The sequence below is a fragment of the Aegilops tauschii genome, chromosome 5 (assembly GCF_002575655.3).
Source record: "Aegilops tauschii subsp. strangulata cultivar AL8/78 chromosome 5, Aet v6.0, whole genome shotgun sequence".
Classification (NCBI taxonomy): Eukaryota; Viridiplantae; Streptophyta; class Magnoliopsida; order Poales; family Poaceae; genus Aegilops; species Aegilops tauschii.
In genome coordinates this window covers 557,999,827-558,023,368 of record NC_053039.3, presented here as the reverse complement: position 1 = coordinate 558,023,368, position 23,542 = coordinate 557,999,827, and the positions used below count along the sequence as shown (strand labels likewise).

Below are 23,542 nucleotides of genomic sequence, written 5' to 3'. Positions count from 1 at the left end.
CATGTTTATCTTCGGTTGGGATGCTAAGAAGAGAATGGCATGCTCACATGGTTTACCAGTGTGTTGCCACTCGAGGCAAGTGCAATCATGCAATTCAGTGTTAACAACATGTCTCCTTCTAGTTTTGTTATCTCTAACTTCAGCACCCCAAGGTGAAGATTTTTCAACAAACAAATGTGAAAGACATCTGCTCCTATTGACCACCTGTTGTACCACTGCTGGAAGCTTATCACCTTGCAGACAATCACCTATCCTTCTTCTCAATTCCCACAACCGCATGAGCATGATCCTGATTTGGTCAACCATGTCATGCATAGGCAAATCTTTTAACTCCTTCACCTTGTTGTTGAAACTCTCTGCCAAATTGTTGTTGATGTGGTCACACTTGATGGCAGTGTTGAATGCTGACCTATACCATAACAAAGAATGGTAGGTGTTCAGCCATGGACCAAATTCATCACATGTTGCCATTATCAAAGATGATATTTGTGTGTCTGTCTAGTGTAAGATCTTGCTGCTGGCCACATGCGCCCAAATTCTTCTCCTCTAAATTTTTTGATCAAATTCATCCACAAATGACCGAAGCACTCCCTCTGCTCAGCATGTGGGAAAACATTTTTCACTGAATTTTCAAGCCCCTTACATGCATCTGTGTGTATAGCCAAAGGTGACACTGGCCCTAGGCATCTTTTCAACTGGATCATGAACCATGTCCATGAAGCCTCTGTTTCTGACTGAAACAAGCCAACAGCAATAGGAAACATCCAGTTGTGTCCATCTAGAGCATTGCATGCTGCCAACTGACCATTCCACTTGCCTGTCAAAAATGATGAGTCTATGCTCAAATATGGATGGCACCCTGCTTTGAACCCATCGATGCAAGGCTTCAAAGCCATAAAAAACTTGGAGAACTTGACTTCACCTTCGGCTGATACCTCTTTATCTATCTCCACAACACTGCCAGGTGGCCTCTTTTTCACCTCTGCTTTGAAGTTGTAAAGCATCCTAAATGTATTTGCCCAATCACCATATAAATTTTTCATTGCCCTTTGTTTTGCCTTCCACACTGTGGTATATTTCAGTTTAATGGGGTACATCTTTTCCAAGTCTACTTTGAGTTTCTTGGCAGTAGTGTTTGGTGTTTTGGCTAAAATTGGGGTGATCTTTTCTGCAACCCAAATTTGTGATGTCATGGTTGATACTCTCTGTGAACTTGTAATACAAGTATGTTGATTGGGGATTTGGTTAACCCTGACAGTACTTCCATCAGGTTGCAGTCTAGCAGATATGTACCACTTGCAAGGCTTCACACTACCATCAAATCCTCTGCACCTCGCATAAAACTTCTTTCTATCAGTCCTAACAGTCTTGGCATCAAACTCATGTTTCACTGCATAAGTCTTGAAACACATCCTAAACTCCTTCATGCTTGGGAACAACTTGCCTACTTCAATGACAGGGTTATCTTTGTCATACACATGCACCAGCTCATCATCATGTGCATCATCTACTTCATCCGCAGCTTGTTCCATCAACTGTCCATCTACTTCTTCATCAGCATTAGCAGGCAAACTAGATTCACCCCTCTCCTGCTTATCTCTGTCATCGACTGGAATGCCAAAAAGTTTGGCCATCTCAGTGTCAGGCATTGGTGCAATGACCAAATCAGTAGGCTCATCTAATTCAACTACATTCCAATCAACAGTTGCTGCAGTTTCAGTTTCAGTTCCAGTCACCTGTCCCTCTTCGGCTATTACTGTAAGTTCAGTACACATGGGAATCAATGGCCTTTGTGTAGCCCAATCATCATCTACCATCTGCGCAGCCAATTGTGATGGCACATATCCAACCTTCGAAAAATGTTCAGATCAACGAGCTCAGCAAAAAAATTAGCCCGTTTGCTTGTCCAGCCGTTTTGCTGATCGATTTCTTCAACAATCTGTTCACCATCTTCTATTCTCACATACTCTCCTTTCCAATCATCAAACCGCAACAGTGATACTTCTTGCTCTGGACCCCAAACAATATTCTCCCCAATTTTTCCACCCATTTCTTCACTACCGTCTCTCCCATGTTCTGTAGAACTTGTGGATCAATCTCTGTAAACTCAACCTCCCATTTAACAATTGTGTCTCTCTCAATGTTCTGTATGCTACCATCAACTAATTTTGCCTTTGATGGAAAGAAATTGAGTATCAATTCGAAGGACCGAGCGGCAGCATCCCCTCTGTCAGTGGCGGACAGTGTGAGCCCGTGAGAAAGAGCAGACGAGGCCACCCCCTAATTGCATGCAAAGTTGGATCGGAGAGAGGCGCATTACCTATTCGAAGTTGAATCTGGCGGCTCCATCTCAGTATGCCCACGGGCTCCCCTCACAACCTATCGATTCCGCAAGCGAAAACAGAGGAAACGAGCTGAGATCTACGGGCCCGAGAGAGGAACGGGAGGGCGACTAGGGTTTGAATTCACTCACCATTTTCTTATGATGAAGGCTCCGCTGCCGTTGAGAACGAGGGCTCCGCCACCGCCACCGAGAACGCAAGATCCGCCGCCACCGGAGAAGAAGGGGGGCAGAGTGGCGGGCCCGGCACGGTCGGGCGGCAGGGCACGGTCAGCTGTTTTGAGGAACAATTAAGTTGGACCCACCTGTCCTAACATAAACGGGCGGGCTTGGTTGACGACCAATTTAACCACATTTAACACCCCATGTGGCCCTGGGCTATTTACATGCTGAAATGTGTCGCACCACAGCCATTCGCTCGAACAACGTCGCACTCTTGCCAATTCACCTCAAAAACGTCGCACAGGAGCTATTGGCCCGAAAAGAAATAGGTTTTCTTACCCTCCACTCCACCATGATCTCTTAATATCACACATGTACATCAATTTAATGCTTTCATTGAGATTCATCCATGGTTCTTTTTGATTAAGGATCATGCAATGAGGAGAGTTCTCTACCGAGGCAGACCATCCCTCTCGCGACCCCGTCGCGCCGCCACCCAGGGCGACGCTAGGGGGACCTATTTCCTCTCGCCGCCAGCCTTCCCGTGAGGCAGATCACTGCCACCGGCACTGGCTGCGGTGGTGGCGGCGCCCGACGCCTAAAGGGCTAGGGCAGGAGGGAAGCGACGGATCTCCCATCAGGCGGCTGGGGCGCCTCATGTGGGGTCTTCGTGCGGCAGCCACGGCGGCGTCCTGGCTGTGCGGCGGCAGCCTGCGAACCAAGGGCTGGCGAGGTCCTCCGGTGGGATTCTCCGCTATGCAATGGGCGGCGGCGGTGGCCGTGGATCTGGTGTCCCGGCCAGATCCGTCGTGGTTCGGCTATGGCCTGCCGGCGGCGCATGATGGGGCTGGGGTGGGGCGGCCGGAGGTCCTCAACCGGCTTTCCGACGGCACCATACGTCTTCATGGCGAGGTTCCGCTCGGTTCTAGCTAGCCGCGAGATCGGGACGACGTGGCTTCCGATGAAAATCATGCCTGACTACGGTCTTGGCGGACGATGGCAGCGTCTCAGACGTTGTTCCCTTCTTGAGGCATCGTCGTTGCAGGTCACGTCAACCTGACCGGGAAGTTCCGGGGGAAACCCTAGATCTTTGTCTACCGGATCGGACGATGACGGCGCCTCCGGTGTCGTTCTCCCTCCTGGGGGCATCGTTTTGGAGCAAGTGCTGGTTGGAGGGGACAAGAGGAGGAGTGGTGATTTATCTTGCCCATTGATGACGGCGAATCTCGGCGGCGTGGCGCAGTGGAGACTCGAGGCCCGATGCGCGAAGATGGACTCGCGCAGGAGGGTGATGTTGTCTGGCGTCGTGGTGGCAGCTAGACCGGGCAAGGTAGATGCGACAGTACAGCTCTGAAGATGGATTGGTGGCAGGTGGCTGCGGCAGCCTCATACCCGGCAGGCGTCCTGGTTGAGGAGCACGCCGGACTGGTGGGTGCCCATACCCGGCAGGCGTCCTGGTTGGGACCTCAGGTCTTAGATGTTAGGTTTGGCTACAAGGTCTGTTTGGTATTAGGCCCAGACTATCAGCGCCCCTTCATCAACTGGATAGGAGTAGCGGCAGATGTTGCTTAGACGGTGGCTTTAGTCTTGTTTTTGATGTATGACTTTGTAAGGTTTTGTGTTAATAATTAATAAAATGGTTATATGTATCGTCCGGATGCAGAGGCCGGGGGTCTTCCTCCTTTTCTAAAGAAAAGATGTAGAGGTGGTCTTTATCCCTTAGTTCCAGAACAATGGAGAGCAAATAAGCAAGATTTTTGTGTCACAAAACTATCTTCGTCAAGTTGGCACGGTCATTTAGGACATCCGATGTTTCCCATACTTCATAGTGCTTAGAAATAATCAGCTCCCTTTATAAGAAAAATCGAGTGTAAAGTTAGTTTCCGATTCATGTCAAAAGGGCAAAAGTCATCAATTATCATATCCTACTAGATCATTGATGGCGCGCGTTGCTGCGCCCATCTATTTTAATGGTTGGATTATAGGATAGTTTGTAAAGATATGAACACAAAAAGTGGATGTTAAAATGGCTCAAGATTACCATTTTATCGTACTACAGAATAATATAATTTCTGCAAAAACAATATTGCTTCAGAAGCTTGCCTTGTTTGAATATGCCCACCTTGAATAAGCAAAAAAGAAATTAATTGAAAGTTCCAATGGTAGCAACCTAAAATAAATACAAACGGTCCAGTTTACTTACAAACATTGTCACCGAGTGGGAAATCACACAATATAAACCAAACAAAACCTAAATCAAACTCACAACAAAAGAATAGAGACCTCAATACTTATCTCAGTGCTCAGTTTACACTACTTCAACCACAAAGATTATACTAAAATTCCAAACACTGTTCATACTCTATTCTTCCAAGCTACGGTAGATAAATTCAACAAGCAAAAATATAAAATATACTCCCTCCGTTCCATAATTCTAATCGCGGTTTTAGTTCAAGTCAACCACGATAAGAATTATGAAACGGAGGGAGTATCTATCTATCAGCTGGTCAGTTTGTACCGTTTGTAGTATTATTGTTTGTTTTGATAACCTTTTAGGGCTATCAGATGCTCAATCCTGCCATATTAAAGCAAATATCAGAAGTGACAGTGACATCAAGATACAATACCAACTCCCATGGAGTCTTAATCATTGTATTACTAATCAGTGGGTGTAGCTAGTTCCTTTGCATGGCACTGTTATTGGTAAGGGGGGAAATGCCTACGATGTTGTGAGCTGGATGGTACTTGTTTTTTCTGAACAATCCAAAAATTACATTGGAAAATCATGTCATCGAAGTGTCTTTATACACATAAATAGGATGACAAATACAAAGGATGTTCCTTGTATGAAATTGCTCAACCTAAAGACTGGGATATAGTCATTGGTACGATGCTTTCTCTTCACCTAAATGTGCATTAATGCTAAACACATGCACATAAATGGCAAATTTGTATTGGTGAAGTAAATACCTCAACTCCTGGACATACACATTTTTAAGCCTGATCACAACTATTGATCTATGTCAAGCTAGTGTATAACGGCTAAAATAATAATATTACAATATATTTATCTACAAAAGCATATATACATGCTCTAGGCTCACTTAGAGTAGGTAGTATTAATATTGGTCGTGCATTGTCGCAAAACATATCATTTGGTATAGGCAACAATTAAGCTCCCTACTATCTAGTGTTGTCTAAAAAGAACTTTCTAGTGCTCTCTGTGCATTACCAATTAAATGTCAAATTGTCAGTAAGAAGGCAAAGTAGAAATTCAGTGCGCATACAGAAGAGACATTTCATTTGCAATAATACAGAAGAGCATAAATGCATGAATTTGGTTGCAGTTTCCCACAATTATAAACAAAAAAAGAAAGGAAACGTTCAGAAGTTAAGGATATGATCTAGGCAGGCTTCCATCAGGAATTGTTAGCATAGCAACCAAACAATCCCGCTAAAGGAATTATGCAAAATAACTCAATCATACAGATACAGATGAATTCTTAATCCCAGAATCCAATATTGCATTTGGTAGCATAGTAAAATGATGTGTAATCGCAAAAATGAAAGCACCATGTTGGATGTACATATGTATTATAGTGTCTCTTGGAATGTTGGCAAGAATGCAGGTGAGTGGTCTTTTATGATGCATAATTATGAGTTATAGCTAGCTAACAATTATGGTTTCACCATCCAGCCATCCCTAACGTTTAACATCACATAAGACCAACAAGGTGTGCACAATTCTACCAGACATACAAATGCAGATATTAAAGTAGCTATGGACTGGATTCACAGTTGATGCAGCCAATGGAACATACCTCTTAGCAAAGTAAGTCTCAGGTATCTCTACTTTCATAGAGATGACATCAAACCACACATTGTTATATTTCTTCATCGCTTTACCACCCCTTACAAATATAACTGCATCTGTTCGCTGTAGGAAAAAGCAACATGATGGTGCCTTGGTGGAATAGTTGGTTCTTAGAAAAAGAGATTGACTTGTCTCCCTCCTTGCTCAATAACTTATACTCCCCCCATAACTTAATATAAGGTGTTTTTTGACACTATGGCAGTGCCAAAAAAACGCCTTATTATAAGTTACAGAGGTATTACATTTTCAATGTTTCACTCACTATAACAGTATCACCTTGTAAAGTAATGCTTAAAATATCAGGAGATATAGTTTATAAATATAAAAAAAGACAAAGATGGTAAACACGACAAAATTCATGTAGGACAGTCTTTAAGTTGATGCCAAATAATCATTCCTTTGATCTATTTTTTCAACAATACATTCGGCAGAAACTTGGCAAGTCATAGTACATGAGCTATGACTAACAGGGATAAGAAAAATCAGTAACCACTTTGCCAGTTACACTTTAACTTGTAGAAGTGAATAACCAAAGCACGATGTGGTCCATGCTAAATGAGTAGTACTGATTTGTGTTTCCTAGTTCCTAGTTCCTACCAGTACAAAGATTACCTAAGCATTGAGAAGTGGCTTGATTCACTATGCAACATCTGCAACAAATTCTGAAACGAAAAATGACATGTGAAGCATAATTCAGCAAAGAACAGGGAGGAGCAACGGTGGTGGTAACTCTTGGAGCCTCCTTGCAGCCCATAGCAGGTTGTCGAAAAGGAAAAAACCCAATAGTACGTAGCTTGAATTCGACCTTTTATAGAACCTGCAAACATTTGAAATTATAAATTAGACAGAAAACACATTTGTGGATAACATTGCACCGGGGTACAAAATATTCTAATATTTGTGCATGGTGAAATAATTGTACGCAGCGTATCCACCAAAAAGAAAAAATTGTGCAGCGGAGCAGCAAGCGGTACTGTATGTTTTTTTTACCGGAAAACCATAGAACAATAGTTCGATGGTAAATTATATTAATAAATTATATACAAACAATCCAAGCATACAAAGTGATCACTCAATACCAGTTTTATGAAACATGGAAACTAATTAAATGTTCTGTATAACCCTGGAACTAATCTTGGCCGCTTTTGAATGTTTCGCTTTGATCTGTGCTGCCGAAAGTCCTTGGAGGTAAAACTTCCATCCCTGAATGTGTGGAGCTGCTGCTCGAAAGATCTTATCGTTTCTGATCGACCAAATACCCCAATAGCCCATCGAGACAATATCTAGTGCAATATCTGGAGGAAGTTGTGCCATGGCTAGTTGGAAGTCATCAAAGATGGAGATGCCTCTAAGTTTGGAAGGAATGATGGATTCCCAACATTGGAGTGCAAAAGGGCAATTCCGGAAGAGGTGTAGCAGAGTTTCCTCCGTGTTGTCAGAGTAGAGTGCACAATTGTAATCATTAAGATGCATACGCTTTCTGTTGAGAAGGTTTCTTGTGTTGATCCTGTCATGAAGGAGTAGCTAGATAAAGATCTTATGTCTCAGCCTACAAGATGTTTTCCAAATCTGCTGGAAGATCGGGTGAACCAGGCTGGGTCCTCTCATGGGGTGATACATTTTGATGGACGAATAACCTTTGGTAGATCCCAGAATGTTCCATTCATCTGAGTTACTGGAAGATGGTCTGTGCTGCAGCTGTTGGAGTAGTAGGTTATACTGATGGAAGGCTGGTTCTGACATTGGAGTGTGGAAAAGTTCTAACAAGTCAGGGCCAGTCATAACTGACCTCGAAGTTACAAATTTATTTCTTGCAAAAGAGTGAAGCTCAGGGAATTTGGTTTCAAGTGGTTGATCCCACCAGTTATCAGACCACATAAGTGTAGATTCTCCAGAGTGTGCCTTGCAGATTGCAAATTGTTTATAGACTGGCAGTAACTTGAGTATTGCTTTCCACCAGAATGATCCCACCAGTCTCTCACCAGGGAGAAAATTGGAGTAGTATGATTCCCAAATGATATTGATCCAAGGAGTATCAACTTTATTCAAAAATTTATGCAGTTGTTTCAGAAGAAGAGCCTTGTTGTGGGTCTCAATATCCAATATCCCTAGTTCTCCATTGGCTTTAGGTTGACATGCTGTGTCCCATGCTATGAGCGTTGCACCCCTCTCAGTTGATACAAATTTCCTCCAAAAGTAGTTCTTCAGGTAAATGTTCAGTTGCTTGACCACTGTTTTCGGCAGCCTGAGGGAGCACATGAAGAAAACTGGCAAACTGGAGAACACAGATTTAATGAGAGTTAATTTGTCTCCAGTGGAAAGCAGAGTTGAACAACCAAGTAGTCTATTTTCTACTCTCTTCAGAAGAGGTAGGTATTTTCCACTCTAGGTTTGTGCAGGCTGAGAGGTAAACCCAAATAAGTATGAGGAAGTTTTCCAATCTGGCAGCCAAAGATAGAAGACAAATACTGCATCTGCTCATCAGAGGTGTTGATGGATATCATGATAGACTTGTTGTAGTTAACTTTCAGACCAGTGAAGGAAGCAAAATGAAGGAGTAGGTTCTTTATATGCATCAGTTGGGAGGCCTCAGCTTTGACAATGAGGATGGTATCATCAGCATATTGTATGATAGGAAAGTCGGGGCTTGTTTGGTGTACCAGTGGTGCTTGAATCATAGAATTATGCATTGCTTCATTCATCATAGATTGTAGCAGATCTGCTGCAAGCACAAAAATGAGAGGGGATAGAGGATCACCCTGCCTTACTCCACATTTGCATAAGAACTGTTTGCCAGGAACCCCATTGAGCAGCACAGAAAAAAAACTAGTGCCATAAATCATTTTAATCCAATTAATCCACCTGGATCCAAAACCTTTGGCTTGTAAGATCTCAATAATAGTATCATGGTTGAGCATATCAAAGGCCTTCTCAAAATCCATTTTCAGGAGAATCACATCTTGATTTGACTGGTGACATTGATGAATGTATTCATAAGACCAAGCTAAACAGTCCTGAATGCATCTGTTGGATAAAAAACCATACTGGTTGGGATGAATCAGCTTGAGAATCTTGTTTTGCAATCTGTTGGCCAACAACTTGGTTAAGATCTTCAGAGTACAGTTTAATAGGGAGATTGGTCTGAAGTCATTTGGACGTGCAGCATCATCTCTCTTGGGGATCAGAGTAATGAAAGAATAGTTGATAATACCCAAATGGAAATCTTCAATAAGTTTGTAGAAATCAGGAGCCACAATGTCCCAACAGGTTTTGAGAAATGCTGCATTAAATCCATCTGGTGCAGGTGCTTTATCAACAGGCATCTTCTTAATAACCTCATCAATTTCTTGCTTAGTAAATGGTAGTTCCAGGTCAGACAAATCATCATGCTGCACAAGTAGAGACTGAAGCATAAGTGGATTTTCAGTTTTGGTTACAGTACCCAATCTCTTTTTGAAAGCTCTGAAAAGGATAGCAGCTTTAGCATGATGGTCACCATACTCATGATCATCTTCATCTTTCAACATAGCAATATGATTAAATCTGTGCTTAATTATGGCTTTGGCTTGAAAGTACATGGTGTTTGCTTCCCCCATCTTGATGTTTCTAATGGTAGCTCTTTGTTTCCAATAAATCCTCTGTTGTTCATTAATAAGACTCAAATGTTCAATGAGAATCCTCCTGCCATTAGATTCCTCTACAGATAAGTCCCTATATTCCTCAATGACATCATAGAATAGAATCATGAAGTTGATGTTCTGAATAGTTTCTTTGAGGTTTGAAATAGATTTGGCCCAGATCTTTAATCCCTTCCTAAGCCTTTTGAATTTTGTAGCAATGCATTTAGCACTATCAGCTTCATGAATATCTTGCTCCTAGATATTTCTAACTACATCCTTGAATTGGGAGTGCTTTAGCCAAAAAAATTCAAATCTGAAAATCTGTGATCTAGGAATGCAGGTGCCCACTTTGATAACAACAGGGAGGTGGTCTGAAGTGGTTTTGGCAAGAGGAATGGCTTGAGTGGAAGGAAACATGAGAGTCCAAGCTTCAAAAGTAAAACACCAGTCCAGCTTTCCCAAAAGAGGGGCATCTTGCATATTGCTCCAGGTGAACTTTCTGCCTTTCAGAGGAATTTCAACAAGTGCTTGATTACTCATTGCTTCATTGAACAAGAGCATGTCATTCAGGCTGCCCCCCTCTCTGTTCCTGTTGTGAGGATATCTTATGTAATTAAAGTCCCCCAAAACAAGCCAATTTTCATCATCGCCCACTTGAAATTTTTTAAACCAATCAAGAAAAACAATTCTTGTATCTTCTTGACAAGGTCCATAGATGTTGGTGAGCTTCCAAGTAGTCCCAGATAGTTTACAGGAAAACTTGATGGTCAAGGAGAAATCATTCTGGTGTACCAGCACCCCAGAGAACAATTGCTCATTCCAGGCAATCAGCAACCCTCCAGAAGCACCATTGGATGGAAGAAATTCAAATTTTGAGATGTTCTTAGAATAGAATTTCCTAATATAAGCAGAGTCAAAATGCTCTCTCTTAGTTTCTTGGAGGTAGATGATGGAGCAAGCAGATTCAGCAATTTTATTAGATAGAGCATCCCATTTCTTAGGGTCATTGATGCCCCTAATGTTCCAGTTCAAAATATTCCAGCTTCTCTTCATGAGGATTACATCATACTGGAGGGAGGAGGGGGTGAGACTGGTACTTGGAAAGCCCATTACAACACATACAGTTCAGAGCCACTAGAACAAGCAGGAAAACACAACAGACATCAACCCACAGAAACATAACCCACAGATATCTGATATAACAAGTATGTCCCATAGCAACCATAAGGGAAAGTGCCCAGTCATACATCACATAACCAAGAATTCTCATTACACCAAAAGATTAGTTACTAAAACATAAGATAGAAGCAAAGGTTTGCTACTTTGCATTCTTCCCACTAGTGGCCCCCTCCTTGGTCTTGCTGGCACCATCCTTTGTCTTGGGGCCAACCTTGGGCTTCTTTATCTTGGTGGTAAGCTTGTCTTCTTGAGCATTGATCTTGCAATAAGCAGTGTTCAGATTCTTAATAATCTTAGCAGGTAATGGAGGAGGGAAAGAATGACATGCCAAGCAGTCCTTATCCATGCAAACTGATTTTTTATAACCTTTATTGATCTTTTGAAGTCTACAACTCCTCCTTACCTCTGTTTCCACCAGTGGTCCCTTGTCCTTCCTCTTTCTGTTGTGATGTATAGCAGAGGTGGAAGAGGAAGTGATCTCTTGTGATCCACACAAAGTGTTAGGGGTGTTCTCCTGATCCTGAGAATTATCCAAGGTAACAGTAAGATTTGAGCTGACAGGGCATGATACAGGCAAGGAAAAAGGTAAGCAGATCTCCTCATTCTTGTTTTGAGAGATAATTTCCCAGACTTTAGAATTAATGAATTGTTTGGCCCATTCAAACTTCTCAGGAGAAAGAAAAGTAACAGACAGAAAATTAACCCAGTCTATAGGTACCTGAATGATGTTCTTGCTGTTCTTAGGAGCAAAGTGTCTGGCCCATATCCGAGCACCTTCTTTTGCAAGGTACTTCTCCTCATTACTGATTGCAATCCCTTGTTCTTCAGGAGAGATCAGCCCTTTCCCTGTGTCATTAATAATAACAGACTTGAACATAGGAACAGGAAAACCTGGTGGAGTAGTGTCATCAGAGGAAGAGGATTCACCTTCTCCTTCAGCAAATATCATGTGGTCAACTGACTTAGCAAGGAGTTCTAGTTCTGGAATTTCAGTCTGTTGCATGACAAAAGAAGGAGGTTCACTTGCTGCTTGTACCATGGGGACAAACTTATCCATACTAATAAATGGGCCAGTCTGAGCTTGTAGAACATAGAGAGTGGTTTCAATATGTGTTGCTTCCAAAGAGTCAGGTGCTTCTGGGGGCTTGATTAACTCATCAGTGCTGTCATTACCAATAGTATGCTGGAGTCTAGAGGGAAGAGAGCATTCAAACTGCATAGGATCCACTAGATGGAGAGTGGGATCCTCTGGAGTAACATTCAGAATAGCTGTGAGATTCAGATCTTCCTGCATTGGTACTACATGCCTCCTCTCAGCCTGTATGACCACATTAGGAGCCACCTGGGCCAAAATGGGCCCAACAGGCTCCACAGGCCCAACTGGTCCAATATATGCATTTAAATCAGGTAGTATGGGAGGTAATGGCGCCAAAGGCCCAACAGCAGAAGTAGCAGTTTCAGCACTATGGTTTGGTGGTTCAATAGAGTCAGTGACATTGCTGTTAGCCACCTGTAGCTCCTCCCCTGGATGTTCTAGATCTTCATCCATGGGCTCCATCAGTTCATTCAAGTTCATAAATTCTCCTGCATGCAATTCCTGGTCAACAAGCCCTGTTGTGCCGGCATGGCCCAGTGGCCCAAACCAGGTAGATCCTCCATGTCATCCTCATCATCAACCTGAATACCCAATTGGAGATCTAAGAATGGATTCTGAACAGGTGCCTGAACTGCTTCTTGTTCATAAAATTGTAGTGGACCAAGAAAGTGATTGTGTTGGTTCTGGTGGAAATGAGCCTGAGCTGGGACAAGGTGTGGATTGCCATGAGGAGGGATCGGGTCTTCATCAGGTGCCTCTCTGCCTAAAGGAGTGTCTTGCAGAATCACCACAGGTACAGAGAGGGTAGCAGAATCATCTCCTGCCCCAAGAACAATGCTGGCAGGAATATCCCTAAGTTCTTCCACTTTGATTCTAACCATAAGATTTGCTCTAGTGCTTTTGTTTCTGTCCCACATCACAAATTTGCTAAATTTGCAGACATCATTGTTAATCTCGTGAATACTACAACCATCCAAAGGAAATCCACACAGTAAGATCCAAACTTCTCTGCTGAGATTCAGTTTGCACCAGTTCAGACCTTGATTGTGCTTTTCAAAAATGACATGCACATCCGTAAATGGGCGCGGACTGCTGTTGACTAACTCATCCCGATCAAACACACTATTGAGCTTGACGTAGGCTTGGCCAAAAGGGCAGGGCGATATCTCAGAAAACCCTAGGTGCTTAACATCAGTAAGAAACTCAGCGAGTACCTCTTGGATAGGTTCGAATTGGACCGGCAGGTTGGGCATCGGAACGATGGATGCAATGGCCCATTCTTCATGCGCCGCCGGGACCGCGCCAGCCAGGATACGAATGCGGGCCGGTCTGCCCGCGACGTCGACGCGGTGGTGACCAGCAGGGATGAAGGGGCTTGGGTCGAACGGGAAGGTGGCCATGGATTGAGTGGTTGAGGAAGAGGAAGGCTGGATTGCGAGGCGGAGAGAAGGGGATTGAGGTCTGTCTTTGATAATCGCTTCTCTCAATCTTTGGGCTATGGACACAGAGGCGGGGTTGTAATGGCGGATACCCTCACCGGCGGATATCGAGGCGTCTCCTCTGTTTCCTTGGTTGGCAGAAGCAATGACTACCCCTCTGACCGGCTGATTAGTCTCATTCGCGGCAACAGTGCAGATTTGCCTCGGAATCACTTGATTCGGTGTCGCTTGGGATGTAGGCTGGATGACCGGACTTGGGTTGGGCTGCTTACAGGAGAAGCAGTCCCGTGCAATATGGCCCCATCTCTTCATGCCCTACACTTAATTCTGTTAGTGTAGCTGGGCCGAAGATGGCCATGCAGAAGACACTGGACGCAATAAAGCCCATTAATAGCAGTTTGAATGGGCGGATTGCCCGCTCTCACATTATTGTCCTGAAATGCCTCCGGGCGACGATCTCGTTCCGAAGATTGAGATCTATGAGGATTCTGTGGTTGGTCTTGCGGACGAATAGGGGTGGATGCATGTGGGATGAAAGTTGTGGGTGATCTAAGAGCTTGAAGGTAAGATTTTCTAGGGCGATTGCGAAAGACATGAGTCCATTCATCCTCCTTTTCTTGGAGGTATTGATCGAGTTCCCAGCAAGAATTAGGACCTCCAGATCCCCAAAGGAGAAAGTTAACATTGAGATCAGGTAGAGAGATGTTACCTCCTTTTATGATAGAGAAGCCCACTTTAGAGGAGACCGAGAACTGGAATGACAAATTTTGCAGCAACTGGATCTTGAACAGAGAAGCACGGCCTCCAAAGCAGGAGAAAGGATAGTGGCTACGGATTCCACCGTGAGCCTGATCCTAGATCAGGTGAACTCAGCAACCAGAATGAATTCTTCCGTATCTTTACCTTCTTCATAGTTGATGGGTACCCCCCATTTCCTCCACACTTCAGCAGCGAAATCTTGTCCTTTGTCGAAATTCAGGTCCGCAAGAGCCATCGGACCGTCTATGGTGGCCGCCGCGTCCGGAGTGGAGTACGGCGCGGCGAGGTTTGTGGTCCGCCACGGCCGGTTGGCCGGCGGCAGTTTAGGCGGAGGGGTCTAGGCGAAGTCCCAAGCGGTACTGTACGGATTGAAAACAAACCAGTGCATCACCTTCCAAATGGTTAATTCCTAAACTTTCCAATCCAGCATAATCAGCTAACCCAACAGGCTGAAATCCATCAACGTAGAACATATATTTGTGAGCACATAGAACAGTATCGGCAAGAGAAGAGCCACCACGCCAAAGGATGGAGACGTGCGACATTTTCTTTTATTTTCAGAAAGAAGGGAGTCATGCGACCTTGATTTTTTTTCCTTCTGAATGAAACGATAGGGAGACTGCTACAGGCCCATTAGGCCCAAATCAACCCGAGACGCCCCAAAAAGCGGCCAGAGCAGCGGCCCAGCACAGTCCGCGATCGTTAATAGCGCACGGAGCGTGATCAGGTGGGATTTACGGAGAATCTGATGGCCGAAAATTCTCGAAACTCATGATCGGATGGCTGAGGGCGCTGATGGCCTGAGAGGGCCAGAAAGGTGCACAGTTTTAATATCTCTAAATATCAAGTGGCATATCTACTGTCCCATTAGAGTTGATATTTTCTGATATTTGGGATGCCGCTTGTACCTCAGTTGGTAGATTCTCTTATTATATAAACTTCATTAATGACTTTAGCAAATATACATGGTTCAATCTTATTAAGAAAAAGTATGATGTGTATGAAGAATTTCATAACTTTCAAGCACTAGTTGAAAGAAAATGTGGCCAAAAAAATCCTTGCTCTTCAGTCCAGTCGGGATGAAGAATATGCGAAACTCAATTCCTTCTTTTAGAAACTTGCAATTTCCCATCATGTATCTTGTCCTCATGCCCATCAATAAAATGGGTCCGCTAAACGAAATCATCGTCATATTGTTGAAGTAGGATATCTCTGCAAGCAATTGCTTGTATGCCTCTCAAATTTTTGGATGAAGCGTTTCTCACGACTACATATCTAATCAGCATGCTTCATAGCAAAATAATTCTTGTTCTTCTGGAGCTTTACCAATCTTTTGGTCAAGGGGCCAAATTTAGCAATGATCAAATATTGACTAACCCTACTAATGCTACTACTACAGGGATGCTATTGGATGCAAAATTCACTTTTGGTGTCCTATTATAGGGCTACTATTGGAGATGCTCTAAGGACCCTACACGAGGTACATGGACCTACTTGGTGGTTATACTATCTCGCTCCTTGAATGTTTATTAATACATGTGCACTAGCACTCTGATGCACAACATTGCTCCCCTGTACTTGTGTGCGTACCTTCGCAGGCATTTGCGGCAACACACGGTCCTATTTTAAGTGAAAAAACAATGATTCACTTTCTTTTAGAAACCCCTTGATCTATTGGTTAATCAACCCGCCCTTCATCTATTGTTTTTACGCAGATTTAAATGATTTTTAAATTTCATATCTTTTAAATCGCAACTCTAATTTAGACATGAGATATCTGAAAATTGGTTAGAAAAATGTGTATGATCTAAATATAATGTTATTTTACCTGTTAAATATTAAAAAAAGAGATTCAAAAGATATTTTAATATATTCATATATTCTAAACCATAACTTCAATTTTGACACGTTATATATGAAAATTGATTAGAATAATGTGTACAATCTGAATATGATGCTGTTTTACATGTTAAACATTTTTAAATACTATTTAGGGGACCACCTTAATCAACAGCGCACGATTCATTTTTCTTTCGTACCGGTGTACACCCAAATTGGAAATCAACACCTCAGCAAAATCAGTTTGGAGAAGAAAAAACTATTTATAACCACGCATGCACGCCTCGGCAAAACCTCCTGATGAAAAAGTAGATTTCTCATTTTATGTGAAGAGAAACAAAGACACCTTAGAATGGACCACATTCAAACGTGTTCTGATTGTCTGGGCACTGAGGCCAATGTCGACAGGAGTGGAAAGGAGGATAAGCCGCAACATAGATGGGATGCGTGTGGACCCATTAAGGTCTTCGGTCATGATTATTGTGTTAAAGACATGTGGTTTTTTCCGTTGCAATACACGGGCTCTTTTACTGTTCATACATATGGAGATATCAAATAGCAAATGTGCACTAGCACACCGACTGTAGCTAGCACTCTGCTGCGCAGCATTACTGCCCTGTACTTGTGCATACCTTGCAGGCAGTTTCGGCAACCCAACTGTGTGACGAACGCAAGGTGCTACAAAATTATCTTAGCTTTCATCCAGGCAGGTTTCTTCTACTCTACTTCCCCTGTTCGTTGTAGTAATCCCATGATCATAACTTGCAGCGATTACTGAATGTTGCTGTACAAAAACAATGCTTTGCGCTAGGGTTAAGTGGATCAATTAATCCTTTCTGGATTGGAGAAACATGTTATACGAAATAGCTTAGTTCGACATATAATGCAATCCTTGGTTTCCCCAAACAAATACTCCGAGCCGTCGCGTACGAGAACGATGACCCCGAAACCGAAATGGAGTCCTAAACCGTGCGCTAGGGTCAGCATACTAGCAGTAGCATACCATCCATAAATACGTGCCGCGATATGTGATCCCCTAAGCCGTCTTTCCTTTCGTTGGCTGCGGACACTGCTCCTTCCACGTACGGCGCTCTCCCTGCACGTTCCGATCGGTGGTGACGACTCGACTGCCATCTACCCATCACCGGCGGCTCAGCCCTCGCTGTGCAGCCAATGCTGCTCCAGCCGATCCCGATGTACAGCCTGCGACAAGCCGCCGTCCCGGCCTTCCATCCCGTCTCTCCCCCTTCCGCCGTCGGCGCCAAGGAAAACCTCGGGCAGATGTGCGCGGATCCCTACGAGCCCGACGTCGACGCCGACCTCCGGGCCAAGGAGAGGGACTCCAGGGAGCACCCCGACGCCGACTACATGTCCAAGATGCAGCAGGGCCACATCAGCCCGTCCATGCGCGCCGAGCTCGTGCTCTGGATGGGCGCCTTCGCCGGGCACCTCGGCGGTCTCCCGGAGGGCACGCTCTGCCGCGCAGTCGTCTACCTCGACCGCGTCCTGTCCGTGCGCCCCATGCCGGCCCACGACCAGGCGCTCCAACTCGTGGCCGCTGCCGCCGTCTCCCTCGGGGCCAAGTACGAGCAGTCCTTTAGCGGGCGGAGGCTCGACGCCGACGTTGTCGAGGCGTTTCACGGGACCACCGTGCACGCGGTGGAGGCGATGGAGTGCGAGCTCGTCATGGATCTCGGTTGCCTCATGGATGGCCCGACCGCGTACAGCGTTCGTCGGCCACTTCACAAGGTTCTTCGGGCGGGAAGATGAGTTCTTGGTAAGGTCCCTGACGCTTCGGCTCATCAACCTGACGTTGGCGTTTTTCGGGTTCGTTGGACGGATCCTGCCGTCCGTCATGGCTGCATCAGCACTGTTCCCCGCCAAGCAGCTCCTCGGCGTGTCGGTCAAAGACGATCTAGAGGAGGTGACCGGGTATAAGGAGGTGGACTTGATGGGTTGCATATGTGACCTAGAGAAGCTGCTTCCTAGGGGAAAACAACTACAGTTTTACTATATCTCATGTGCCTGAAAATTTTAGGAGCTTCAGTCACCTATTCAAGTTCATCCCGACTTCGCCGGAGAAGATAAACCTCGTCGGAGAAAGACATAGCCTCACCATCTATCTTAGGGGAAGCCATGGCCTCACTAGTTGGGAGGGGGGTCACAACGGACGTGGATTTTTAAAGCTCGGGTTTTTGGACACCCCTTATCCTTACCCTTCAATATTGCAGGCAGTCCCACCGGCGCTTGTTTGAGCGGCTGGAGCAGGAAGAGTAGAGATTGAAGAAGCACGACGGCCGTTGGATGGACATCCAACAGTCACTGCTTGCGCGTCAACTTTTTTTAAGAAAGCCTCAAATCTGTGGAAAACAGCATACAACCCATCTGCCATTATTTCTAATAATTTACAGCCCATTTGCTAATTCTTAAGGTTTTTTTGGAGCCCATATTCTTTTTGTTAGCATTACAGCCAATATTGTGGCCACGGTTAAAAATTATACGAAATTTTGCATATTTCGGTGCGGTCTGAACTGTTTTTAATCCTGAAATTTCGAGTCACATTCAAACTGATTTAAAAAATAAATGTATATCAATGTAAAATCCAACAAATTGTCCACGCATAAAAATTAATGCAATTTAAAATCTCGAAATGGAAAAAATAAATTTGAAAAAAATTACCGGTTTGATGTGTTTTAAAAATGTACATCCCATTTCTCATTACTGATAGGCCATTTTCTCGGCCAGCCGAATGAAGCTCTCCTCGTCTTGAAAGATTTGCAGCCCAACAGGCCTGACAAAGCGACTAACTTGGCAAATCACAAAAAAACTGGGCTAGTCATTTTCAGAAAGAAAAAAAAACTACTGGGCTGGTCTGTGGTAAACATAAAAGAGAAGGCTGTCTAGACAGGCCATAGTGCCCCGCACAGCCGAGTTGACACCCTGCTTCCGTCTCAAAAACAAATTAGATAAATGCCACTCCAATTATGGCGATTCATAAAAATGCCACTGCAATTTCCAAACTTTAAAAAATGCCACTGCAATTTTTGCAAACTTTGGAAAACGCCACTGCAATTTGAAAACTTAAGAAAACGCCACTCCAGACTTCGAAAAATGCCACTGGAAAAGGCATAAAATGGCATTTTTCAAAGTTTGAAAATTGCAGTGGCATTTCTCAGAAACACCAGATTTGGAGTGGCATTTATCAAATTAACCCAAAACAAAAATAACTGGGCGAGCTGCTGGGTCCCTGGTGTCAGCCGCTCATTGTGCAATTCTCTCGTTTATTGACTACGTTGACAATGGCATGGGACCCAGATGTCAGAAATCCATTAGGAGGAGCCATTTTTTTATTGGCTTGAAATAAGGAGGCACTTGCTTGCGTACTGCCATGACCTTGGCGGGTCCCTACTGTCATCCTCTCCATGTACAATCATCTCCTGATTGTGTACGCGTCAACTTGGTAGGACCACAAGTCAGCCTCTAAACCCGTGGAGGACAAATACAGCCCATTTAAAAAAATAACAGCCCATTCCATACGTTCAAACGGAAAGTTCAAAACATTCAGAGCAAAGTAACAGGTCTGATCCACATATAGAGTACTGAACTTCCACGTTGACAACCATCATAGCCAAGTTAACTATCTACTCCCGCTAATACTCTAGTAGCATACAAGTACTAACTTACTCTTAGCTAACTAGACGATGCTGGCTGCCATCTGCGGTACACGCTAAACGCCGGCACCGGCATCCTCCGCCTCACCTTGGACTTGCCAGAGGTGCGATAGGGCACGTTGCTCACGCGCGTTGGCCCTTTCCATGCCGGCGTGGTCCACCGAAGCTTCGGCTTCTAAGCGGGGAACCCACTTGACGAGCTGGTAGTAAAAATCGGCACCGCGAACGCGTGCGTGCCCGACAGCCTCCAGGGCTATTTGCCGGGCGCTGGCCTCCACGTAGTCGGCCCAGTTGCGGGCGCTCTGCTCGCGACTCAGAGCGTCGGTGCGCTGCTGCTCCATGTCCCGCTGGCGGCGCAAATCGGCATACGCTGCTCCTCCGCCAAGCGGTCGCGCTCCAACAACTCCTGCTCCTCCGCCAGGCGGTCGCGCTCCAACAAGTCCTCGATCTCCGCATTGCCATCTAAAGACCGATAGAATGCCTCCTCCCTCCGTCTGCCTTCCGGTGAAAAACTGAACACTAGTTCCGGCGGTGACCGCCTCCGGCCTCGCCTATCACGGACGGGCGGGGGCATGGCGGACGTGGCAAGAGCGAGGATAAGTGGCGAGCGACGTCAGGCCGGTGGGGGCTTATGAGGATAGGGCGAGTTGGGTCACGGTACCACCATAGAAGGCCGGGAAACAGTACTTATAGGCGGAAGGTAGCGCGACGGTCATCGGAATTCAATGCATAATTAAGCAGGCATGCCTTAGCGCGCCAGCTTGCCGTGGAAAACTAGAGAAACTGAAATTATGACTGTGCCGTCCCGTCCCGTCTGTGCTGGGTCGCACGCCGGCATGACGGTCAAACGAGTGCACTCGATTCATCTCCCTCCTTGTCAATAATGATTCCACGGATTGAAAAGGCCCGCAACAATTAAAGCGCATCTTTTTTCGCATCAGTTAGCTGCCTTAATTACGGCCGGCTGCATGCAGGCACTCAAAATCGCTCGCAGCCAGTACGCGGAGCAGCATGCAACGAGTCGCAGCCGTGGGCATTAGTTGATGAACTTTAACTAGGAGATAAGGCATTTGCGAACGTTTTCGCTGGCAGTTTCTTCAGATTCGCATGGCATTTTCTTTAGAGCAGCTTGTCAGTTTCTTCAGAGGTAGGCATTTTTATTCAAAAAAAACTACCACTTCGGATCTTGCGTCGCAACTAAAACTGCCAGGAGCGCATTAATAGGCTAGCTAGAGATCGATCAGTAACTTGTAAACACTGAGCGAACAGAAATAAGGAACTGTTAATGCATCTCAATGATTCACAGATCATATACAAATATGTAGCTCCAAAAGCAAAGATCAGCCACTTCGGATCTTGCCTCGCAACTAAAACCAACTAGTATGATTCCCATACATAAGATCAACATGTTAATGCATCTCAATGATTCACATATCATATACAAATATGTGGCTCCAAAAGCAAAGATCTAGAAAAAACATCTGTTCTGACTACTAACATGGATGCTTCTTATGGCACATTCAGTACAGACTGAAAGACAAATTTGTTTGTGAAGTCTACAATTTCTCTTGCAAACGTAAGTGGTTTCACCAACAGCTGGAACCATGAGAATGAACCACACATGATGGAGGAACATCCACTGCAATATGATTTGGTCTTCTCTCGATCACATGGCGAGACTATTTTCGGAATACAAACTTTAACTTAGGAAAAATGATGCCCATTGTATAATCAGACCAAAGCAATGAAGCACCTAGTGTTGGCCAATAAATAGTACAGTACTACTTTTCTGCAGTCCATGAAGTGACTATCCAATCTTTCTGTGTCTATTTTCAAATGGCACTGCATGCAGTGACTATACTATTCTCTTGTGCAGTTCAACCAAAATTGCGGTCACTTTGTGTGTTTGCCAAATAGCAACGGGCAGACATCTTTGTCTACACAAATATCAAGCAGCTAGTAAACATATACCCCACCTTGTATTTTCGGTTTAAACATGTCTCTTCCGCTTAGCATCTGTCATGTTTTGCACTGGACAATTTGATACGGTCATGTTTTGCCCTGGACAATTTCATACTGAATTAATTTGCTGGTTCAGAGCAGAAATATAGCGCCTATTCTTCATCAGACCAAGGATATCCATGTTCGCAGTGATGGAAGAGGTGAAAATTGATACAACCGAAATTGAGCATCCAATCATTGAATCCTGTCCTGCACCTCCAATGTAGGTCCACCCTGCCAATAAATTCACATGCAAACCACTAGTATTACTATTTAATGACAGTACAAAAAGAGTAGCAAGATAGTAGCAAACCATGTACCTTCATAATGAACAGCTCATAGTGCCACCAATTGGATATAAAGGTTTGGAAGAAAACATGCTCCTAATGTTGAACCAGTTGGACTTTCTGTGCAGTTCCACTAAAATCGAGCATCCCTGTTTGCATATATATTGAAAGTGTGATTACTATAAAAGTGGCACTAGTTGAAGCATAGACTCACAAATATAACCATTCCAATTTCTTAATGGGAAAAGGTAGCAAGACTGTTTCTAACCACCTATTTGAAGGAATAAATAAGGCAACATCGGCCGATGTCAGAAAGGCATATATAGTTCTTTCTGAAAGAATGATCGATTCCTGACCTTTCCTCTTCTTTTAAGCATATTTTGTGCAGTTCAACTAAAATAAAATGCCATCACCGCCTTGACAATTCAGTGACACTGTACAAAAGGAAATGACTTAACATTACATCATGATGTCAGGTATGTAGTCGACAGGCATTAGAGACAAACTTACAGACCTCCTCCGATAACATAATGAACATTAATTTTAACAAAGGTGTGACTAGCTTTACCGGGATAATTTGAGTGAACTCTACACCCTCTGTTCCTTAATATAAGACGTTTTCGCGGTTCAATTTAAAGTGCCCAAACGTCTAGTATTTAGAAAAACAGGTAGTAGTTTTCTTGAGCACATATCTGGGAAAGCTTGCCACACTTTATTTATGTCCATACACTAATGCAACACCATTCGAAATTTCAAATACTACAAATATACACTAATCCAGTGGCTAGTGCAACAGTAGAGTAGTTATTTTATTATAGGGTACAGTACAATGGTTTTACTGAACATATTTCAATAAACTCTAGCACTAGAAGATTTCTATAAGAATTAACAATACAAAATGTAAAGGTAACACGTTTTAGCATTGGTATACTAGCTGTGCATGAGCATTAAACCAAATACAAAAGTCTGAAGGTAACTAGCATTATTAACTAATGACAGTATAAAAAATTTGCAAACCATGTACCTCCAAGGTAAATATAATTTCGAACTCGGGGGGACCTTAAAAATTGCTATCCCAATCTTGATAATCGATCAAACATAAAAACTTGATCGAACGAATCAAGAGAACAGCCGGAGGAGGAGGTGCCCACTCTTGACCTTTCCTCTATTGCGTTGTCATGCCTTTCTACCCTTCTTCAACCAAGAGACACGAGACTCGTTCCTTAGCTACTGATTTCCCCCTTTTCAACCTAGATGCGGGTTCGATGCCTACT

At 44.1% G+C, this 23,542-nt stretch overlaps 1 pseudogene; it reads left to right on the top strand.

Annotated features, from left to right (window-relative positions):
• Positions 1-17,482: 17,482 nt before the first annotated feature.
• LOC109735951 (putative cyclin-F1-2) lies at positions 17,483-18,338 on the top strand (annotated as a pseudogene).
• The last annotated feature ends 5,204 nt before the right edge of the window (positions 18,339-23,542 follow it).